At 38.2% G+C, this 9,597-nt stretch overlaps 1 pseudogene; it reads right to left on the reverse strand.

Moving 5' to 3' along the window:
• Positions 1 to 1,243: 1,243 nt before the first annotated feature.
• Positions 1,244 to 1,341, reverse strand: LOC111718511 (annotated as a pseudogene).
• Between the last annotated feature and the right edge of the window lie 8,256 nt (positions 1,342 to 9,597).

The raw sequence follows: 9,597 nt of genomic DNA on the forward strand, positions 1-9,597 counted from the left end.
AGAAAAGGGCTCCTCTGAGAAAGCCTCAAGGTGGAAAGCTTGAAAGCCTAGGGAAGCAAAAGCAATCAGTTTAGCATGGCAAGACTCAGAAAAACACAATTCATGTATCCCAAAATCCCTGTTATTCTGAATCTCAAAGACTGGACACGGGGGTGAGGCTCACCTTAGGAAGTGTTAACACAGGAACCCAGGTAGATGATCTAGGGTGAGAATAAGTGAGATTCACCACCCCACCCCAAAGTACAGGAGGGGCCACGGTCTGATATGGGCACAGGGAGTCAATTCAAGAACTAAAGTTGTAGTGATGAGTTAAAGAAAATGTCAGCCAATTTTTAAACTGTAGATATAGAGTCCCCCTAAAGAAGGAGAGAATAACTCCATGATAATGTAAAGAAAAGCTGAAAAGATTATCTACAAGGACTATATGAGTTCCTAGAAGAAATGAAGAAAGAGATGAACAATGAAAAATTCTGGAGGAAAGAACTGGAAGGAGAATAAATATATCAGAAGGAAAAGTGATAATCCTTATCTAAGTAGATTTCCTGAAAATTAGAATAGACCAATCAGAATGCAATGATTCTATGAGAAAGCAAGAAATATTAGAATAAAATTTTTAATTTCAAAAAAGAAGAAAATTAAGATCTCAAAAGATCTGATTTGGAAAAGAGGTCAAGAAGAAATAGTTCAAGAATTATTCATATTACTGAAAATCATGATTTAAAAAACCCTGAATACCATATTTCAAGAAATAATAAATCAAGTGTTTCAGATCAGTTAGAACCAGAGAGTAAAGTAAAAATAAATAGAATATATTTACTTCCTGAAAGAAATGCTATAAAATCCAATAAATATAGTTAAAATCTAGAACTTCCATATCAAAGAAAGAAAAGATACTATAAGTATGCAGAAAGCTGCAGCTTAAGTTCCAAGAAATCCAGAGTTAAACTATCAAAAGATTTAGAAGTTATTATTATAAAACAGAAATTTTGGAATTTTGTTGTAGTTATTGTTTTCAGTGATATTCAACTCTTCATGATTCCATGTGGGGTTTTCTTGGCAAAGGAGTAGTTTGCCATTTCCTTCTCCAGCTCATTTTACAGATGAAGAAATGGAAGCAAAAAGGGTTAAATAACTTGCCTGTGGTCATATAGCTAGGAAAAGTCTGAGGCCATGTTTGAATTCATGAAGATGAGTCTTCTTGACTCCAGGCCTTGTGCTCTATTCCCTGTACTGCCTAGTGCCAAAAAATACGGAACACTAAAAATTTGAACATCATCCTTGCATAGGGGCCATGCTAAACTCTGTATCATTCCAATTTTAGTATATGCTGCTGAAGTGAGCACTGTCTTGGAATACACTATTCCAAAAGGCAAAAGATATAGGCTTACAACCAAGAATAACATTTTGCAAAGCTGTGGATAATTCTATGGAGGGAAAAAGGATTTTTTATTGGAATAAAGGACTTTTCAATCTTTTCTGATGAAAAGATTAGAGCTGAGTAGGAATTTTAAAATATAAACACAAGAGTCAAGAAAAATCTAGAAAGTAAATTTATTTGAGCAATTGGAAAAGATTGATGATATAGTGGAAACATTCTAATAAAGAACGACATTCATTCAGAGATTTAATATTTTCAAAGGGTAATGAGAAAGTTAAATAAGAAAAAAAGGACCTAAGAGGTGGATTGCTTTTGTTCTGAAGGTCTGAATCAAGGAAAGAGAAGTGGGGGCAAAAGGAGGAATACACTAGTATAGAAAGGAGGAAGACGTGGGTGGAACTTGAAATTTCACATAATTGTGGTAGGTAAGAAAAGCACACATAGAGGAAGGGGTGGGGGCAATAGGCATTAAAATAACCTAACTCTTATCTGAAATGAGCAAAAGAAAGTTAAATATACACAGTTTGATGTAGAAATACATCAAAAGATAAACTAGGATGGGAGAGATAGGGGGCAGGTAAAAATGAGAATAATACCAGGAAGGCTATAGCTTTTAACAAAATTAATTTTTAGATCCTGAAAAGGGCAGAGGGAGTTAGAAGAAAAAAGAAAAACAAGGAGATTGCCTCAGATAATTATCTAACAAATTGTGAATTTAATAGAATATTATTCCACTGAAAGAGTGAAAGATGTTTTTAAGAGAACTTTGGTTATTATGAACTGATGCAGAGTAAAGTGAACAGAGATAATAATTTATAAAAGGACAAATTACATTGAAGAGAAAAACTATATTGAAAGACTTAAGAACTCTGTTCAAAATATTGGCCAACTATGCCTCCAGAGTTGCTAAGATAAAGCATGTTACCCATCTCTCAACAGAAAGGTGATAGATACAGAATTCAGAAAGAGACATACATTTTAAAACATGGTCATTGTAGGGATTCATTTTATTCGACTATATTTATAATGTAAATTTTTGGTTTTTTAAATTGGTTTTTAATTGGGGGAATATATAGGGAGAAAAGGGGGCTTAACAATATTGATACAAAACATTTTTTAAATGAACAGAAGGAAGTTAGGAAGGGAGCACAGAAAAGCAGTTTTGAAGGTAAAGTAGAATTTGTTATATAACTTTTTTCCCTTAAAGCAAACAACGTGAATTGGAAATTCGTGATTTCACATAAATTCTCTTTGGGTTTTCCTGTGCATATGGATAGGCCTATTTGTTTTTGTGTGTTCATTTAGATTCAGAATTTTTTAAAGCCTGCTTTTTTTTAAATGTGTAAAAAGGGACAGTTAGATGATACACTGGATACAGCACTGGCCCTGGAGTCAGCAGGATCTGAGATCAAATGTGGCTTCAGATGCTTAATACTAGCTGTGTGACCCTGGGCCAGCCACTTAACTTTGGTGAGGCAAGTCACATGCCTCACCAAAAAAAATATAGTGAGTAAAAATTGAGCTTTGTAAAATTAACACATCAACTGAGTTTGACAGTATATGCAATGGTCTATAGACATATTCCCCAGGCTTCACAGAGACAGGAGGGATACAATATCCAGTTTCATTTGAGTGAGCTATTTTTGCAGTTTTTATGTGTATTGGTTTCCTGATATGTTTATAGAGCCTTCCATGCCTCCCTATATTCTTCACAGTCATTGTTTCATCTGCTACAGTAACATCACTGATATTACATTCATGTGCTACAACTTGTTTAGTCATTTCCCACTTGATGAACATATACTTTATTTTTACTTTCTTGAATAATATTGCCTATTAAGAAAATATTTTCAGGCTGAGTGTCTTGAGACATGCCCATAATTCTGACTCTAAGGAGAATTTAAGGTGTGTGGATCACTTGAGCTCAGGAGTTCTGAGCTTCGGAAAAGTTATACTTGATCAGGTTGCTGGCTGCCCAATGTCTGACCCTAATATGGGAAGCCCCCTAAAATATGGTACCATCAGGCTGTCTAATGAAGAGTGAATAAGCCCATATTGGAAATGGAGCAAGTCAAAACTTCTGGGTTTGGGGCTTGTAAGAGGGTACTGGGTAAGATGGTGAGACTCAGACAATCTCAAAAAAACAAAAAAAGGAACATATTCTCATGTGAGGAAATCCATGAATCTGAGTTGAGAAATTTATCGGAGAACATTTGGATGGAGATCTAGAAACAGAAGCAATATTATTGTGAGAATATATTACAGAAAATCTGGACAGAAGGAGGAATTAGATGAGAAGCTTGGGAAATAGATTACTTACAAAAAAAAAAAAAGAAAAAAAGCTGGCACGAAACATGTTATTGTAATGATGGGAGACTTCAACTCTCTGGACATCTGCTGGAGCTCTGTCTTTGCCAAAATCAGAGAAACTGACAAATTTTAACTTGACTTAATGTTAGTTTCATCCTTCAAAAGGTAACAAAAGGAAGTGCATTCTGGACCTGACTGACCACCAAAAGGAACTATTTACCAAAGTAGAAATGACAGGACACTTGAGAGTAAGTGACAACTCCATCTTAGCGTTCATGACAGAGATGGAGGGTAATACTGGACCCAGTTTGAAAATATATTCTAGATTTTGGGAGATCAGATTTTGAAAGATTAGGATAGTGATGATCCAATGAATATTTTGAAAGGAAAGTCAGATAACAAGAAACAGCAAATTCTTAAGAATATAAGACACAAGAAAAAAGGATTCCAATGAGGAGAAAAGAGTGTTTAAGGGATTGATGTAGTTGCACAAGGAACTCATTAATAAATCCAGCTTTTAAAAAGATGTTCTCTCTCTCTCTCTCTTTTTTTTTTCTCTCTCTCTCTCTCTCTCTCTCTCTCTCTCTCTCTCTCTCTGTCTCTCTGTCTCTCTCTCTCTCTCGGTGTGGGTGTGGGTGTGTGTATGAGTGTGTATGAACAGGGTCTTTGGAGCAACAGAGTCTTTCACTTAACTTGGAGGCATCCAGAGGGGTCATTGGAACATGCTTACATTGTCTACATGGAGACACTCTTTACTCTTTGTCATAGGACGGGGTAGTCTTTGATTAGTTGCAAAGCATAAAGTCTACATCTTTAAAACTGGCACTATCAAGACAGTCAAGCTCTTTCTGGTCAAGCTCTTTTCTGAGTAGCCCTCTTCCCTGTTGTGTCCAGTTTATAGTTTTTTCATTGTGTAGACACCGTGAGCTGAACCATGAGAGGGAAGGACTTCCTTCCCCTACTCCCCCTTTTTCTTCAGGTCTAAGAAATGAGCTGGGGGTGCTTGCCTTGTTCAGTTTTATTTGGGTGCGAATTTTAAAGTTCAAGTGGCAATCCCCACTGGAGTTGTGAATTTGAGTCATGGGAGGCTCACAGGGAAGAAGACCTTGAGAAAGGAGGAGGGAAAATATGGCAGGAAAGATGTAAAGATGCTCATGTTTAGTAGTCCCAGGTTTCCTAGTAGATGCCTAGTAGACACATAGTATAATGGGGTAGGTAAATTGTTGATCATTAATTAAGTTAGCTTAGTCTTAGAAATGAATGTCAAGTGGATTAACTCTTCAAGAGTGAAAGGGTAGAGAGTATTACTCTCTGGAGGTCTGGGTTAAGGGGGCAGTTATTCCTGTTGGGAATACATGGACCAGCAGTTGGGAATACAGGGACAAGAAAGAAGCTTGTGTTGGTTGGGTAGGTCTTTTTTTGCCTGACATGAAAAGAAGGTAAGAGAAATGAAGGAACAGGGGACATGATCAATATGTTCAAGAATCTGAATGACTTTTGTGGAGAAGAGGAACTCCCCTTGTTCTCCTTAGCTCTAGATGAAAAACAATAATAACATACAACCTAGGAATAAAGATCAGGAGTGGGGAACAGAAGATGTAGAAACATAGATTTTATTTATTAAGAGCTGTGTCCTAATTAAGCCCGGAAATTTTTGACTTATCTATTCCTTCCTACAAAACCCTCTAAATCTCAAATGACCTTGATTAATTAAGATGAACTCAGTTGTCTTGAAATTGAGGGGATTCTCCTATGCAGTTAAGATAACTGTAAAGGAACAAACACTGGACTTAGATTCCTGAAATCTAGGGTCAAGGATCAAATCCCAGCTTTGCCCCTGGGGGATCTTGACCAAGGTTCTTCCCTGCCACCTGACTCCTACTGATGTAACATTATTAATAACCCTCCTGAATTCATTTGTCATCTTCAAACTTGTCATTTCCTCTCCATTCCAATGATCTTGAATTCTAGATGTCTTTATACAAATCCCATTCTCTGTCCTTTGCTGCCTAATCCCTTATTCCCATCTCCTTCAAACAACTTCCCCAGCCTATCACTCTAAAGCTATTCACCCTTACACGGTGCCCTTTAGAATAATTGCTCCATAGGTAGCAAACTTGTTTTCATTTTAAATTGTTTCCTTTCCCACTACTTTCATCTTCTTGTTCTCACTGAGCCTTGGTTCCCTTCTAATGACAGACTCCCTGGCCACCTTTTCCAGCACTGATTGTACTTTGACATTCATACCCCTCTCCCAATTCATTGATTGAGGTCTTTGCTCCCCGTTGTCAATTCCAGGCTCTCTCTACCACCACCGTCAAGTAATCTCTCCTATTTTGAGGTTCATTCCCTATATATCTGCTATCCAGTCAGAATTCTGATAGCTGTTGCTCGCAATTCCCCAGAATTTTCTGCTTCTTTCAGTGCCTGTTCTCAGTGCTTGTTCAGTTTAGTGCCTGGCTCACAGATTTCTTTCTTCACTGGCACCTACCCTCATATAAGAGCACTTCAAAATACATACTGCTATTCTCTTAAACACCTTTACTTCCCAATTCCTCTACTTGTTCATTTTCCATGACTTACTCTTCCACTTTACCCAGATACACACAGAGAAGGTCAGGTCTTCACCCAAGAATCCTCCTCTTCCACGCTTCTGAACTATGAAATTCTCTTACCTGATCACAGTCTATTGTCATTTTGCCTCTCTTTCTGCCCTGAAACTCCAAAACATGTTCTTTATCCTCCAATCTATCAGTCCCTAATTCTTTCCCAGGCTTTTATACCTGTGTTGGCTGCATCTTGATAAGCTTTCCCATCTTGATTTCACCATTGTAATTTCTCTTGAATCCCTTCCCTCCTTATTCTATTGCAGCTCTTGCCCTGCCCAGCCTCAGCCCCAGATTACTCTCACCATCTGCTGCCTTCACTCTTATTCTTGTGCTACTGAACAAAGCTACAAAAAAATCACAAAATTGTACTGACTAGATCCATAACAAATTTACATTAGGTATCCTCAACTGGGCTCTCGCTGTAGCAAAGCAATCCTTTTATACTTCTCTAATTGATTCACCCTCCGGATCATCCAGCAGCTTTTCCAAACCTTTTCATTCTTCCTCAGATTTCCTACAACTCCCTCTTCTTCCGGTCTCTCAGTTGAGAATGTTGCTTCAAATTTTACTGGAAAAATTCAAGCCATTAGCTAAGAACTTCCTCTTCTCTCCTCCTCCTTAACTCATCCCTCAGATGCCTTCTGTCACTAACTCTGCCTTTATCCAAGATTCACCCTTCCTTCTAACACACATAAGGGATCTCATTCCATGCCATTTTCTCCAGCAGACTGTCCTCTGTATCAATCCCACTTTCTCACTTATCTTCAGTCTCTCTCAGTTTACTGACTGCTTCTATACTGCCTACAGATATGTCCATTTCTCACATCTGCTCAAAAAATCCTCACTTGATCCATTGATCCCTGCTAGCAATCATCCTCTATCTATTTTCTCTTCTCCTAGAGAAGGTAGATTTCAATGAGTGTCTCTACTTCCTGTCCTTTCACTTTCTTTTTGACTCTCTACAGTGTGGCTTTTGAACTTATTCAACCAAATTTGTTCCATCCGGTTACTTATGATCCCTTGATCACCAAATCGAATGTCTTTTCTCAATTCTCATTCATTACAACTCTCAGTAGCCTTTGACTTTATTTGTTGATCACCCTTTTCTCCTTAATAATCTCTTCTTTATAGGTTTTTGTGACATCATTTCTTCCTAGTTCTGTTCTTACTTATATGACTGCTCCTTCTCAATCTCTTTTGCTGAATTTTCATCCAGTTCTAAGTATGGTAATTCAGTAGGGCTCTATCTACTGGACCCTCTTCTATTAGTCCTCTATACTATTTATCACTTGATGATCTCATTAGCTATCATGGATTTGATCATTATCTTCATGAAGATGATTCTCAAATCTACTTATTTAGCTCTAATCTTTTTGCTCATTCCCTATCTTCTCCCTGCCCCCTGCAACCTTCAATCCATTAACACTGGCCTCCTCACTGTGCTTTGACAAAGACTCTTGATCTCTCAACCAGGCATTTTCTCTGATTATCCCTTTGTAATGCCGATATTTCTCCCTTTCTTCATCTTTTTCTTGAGTTCCTTGATACTCTAAGTCCTAGCTAAAATCCTACCTTATTCAGAAAGTTTTTCCTCATTCTCTCTTAATTAAAGTGCCCCTGTTGATTATCTCAATTTATATTATATATATAAAACATGTGTGTGTGTGTGTGTGTGTGTGTGTGTGTGTGTGTATGTTTGCCTGGAGGAAGAGAGAAACAGAGAGATAGAGACAGAGAGACAAAGAGAGAGAGGAGATTGTCATAGTTGTTTGCATGTTGTCTCTCCCATTCCCCTATGAGATTTTTGAGAGCTCATATTGTTTGGGGTCTTTTTTTTATGCCCAGGACTTAGCACAGCACCTACCACATAACAGAAAGCTAATAAATGTTTACTAATTGACTTACTGACTGAGAGGATTGAATTTGATTTTTTCAGATCCTTTTCAATTCTGCTGTGTTGTATTCTCTATCCTGATTTTGTGTTCTAAGTCCATTTCTGCACAAACATCTATTTACAAGTCTATGATTATCATAGATAGTCCGATCTTGTTCAATTACCACACTGTGGTTTTTCTGTTTTCTTGAATTCGGGGAAATTACTTCCAAATCTAGCTAGAACAATCTAGTCCTTGAGGTCTTTTTTTTGGGGGAGTTTTGTTTGTTTGTTTAACTCAGCTTGATGTGAGAAGAAAACTGGTCCATGTTCAGATTTCAGCTCTTACTTCACTGAAGTTCTGCATATCACTTTTCATCTGGGAATTATGGTTTCCTTTTTATACTGGGTTTAGGCACATACTCAAATTGTGGAAGAAGTGGTGGAGAGTTCTGAATCTCCTAATCTAGCATTATGATTTGATGCTTTCACCTTTCCCTCTTCTCTTCATCTCTATACCTTTATTATCTCTCCTACTTCCTCCCTCTGTCTCCTGATTTCCCTCTGTCCTTAGTATTTTTCTGTATCAAGTCTTCTTTCCACTTTTCCTATCTTTTCTCCTCCCTTTCTTCTCTTTTCCTTCTCCCTGATTTTCCTCTTCATCCCACCCTTTGTTACCTCCTCTCTCTTCTCCTCTTATCTCTCACATCTCCCACTGTCATTCTTCTCTCCTGTCTCACTCATTCACTCCCTGTCTCTCTCCTCTCTTTTGCTTTTACTTCATTTCTCTTTCATGCTCTCATTTCTCTCCTCTTTCATCCTCTAGCTCCTCTCTCCTCTGTTACTTCTTTTCTTTTATAGCCTCACTCCTTTTGATTTTCCTCACTCATACTTTCATTCCTTGTTTTCTAGCTCATCCCTTTCCTCGCTTTCATACTCTCATTACTTTTTATTCTTTCTGTCCTCTTCAGTTGAATCCTTTTTCTTTCTTTCTCAGTGTCTCTGTGTGCCTCTGTCTCCCTCTCTCTCTCCCCCTCAATGATCTCACTCCTTCTTATTTATTCTCTCTCATCTCTCTTCTCTCATTCTCTCTCCTTCCTCTCTTGAATAGTCCCTCAATCTTTTTCTTCTTTTCTTCCCTCCTTTTCCACAAGGGAAGGCTCCTGGGCCCTCAGGCTGGCTGGCTCCTGAATTGTATAAGGCGCACACCCCAGATTGCTATAATATTGAGCAAGGATTTCCAACACATGCTTCCCCCTGGCAAATTGCCACCCACAGTGTGCCATGTGCCAACATAACACTTCAACTTAAAGAGGGAAAACTGCCAGATCAATGTTTTAGCTACAGACCCCTGTCAGGGCTGGATGGGGAAATCTTGGCGGAGGCCCCTGGCAGGAGGCAGGAGTCTGGGAGGCTGGGTAGCTTGT

The sequence above is a fragment of the Sarcophilus harrisii genome, chromosome 2 (assembly GCF_902635505.1).
Source record: "Sarcophilus harrisii chromosome 2, mSarHar1.11, whole genome shotgun sequence".
Taxonomy (NCBI): Eukaryota; Metazoa; Chordata; class Mammalia; order Dasyuromorphia; family Dasyuridae; genus Sarcophilus; species Sarcophilus harrisii.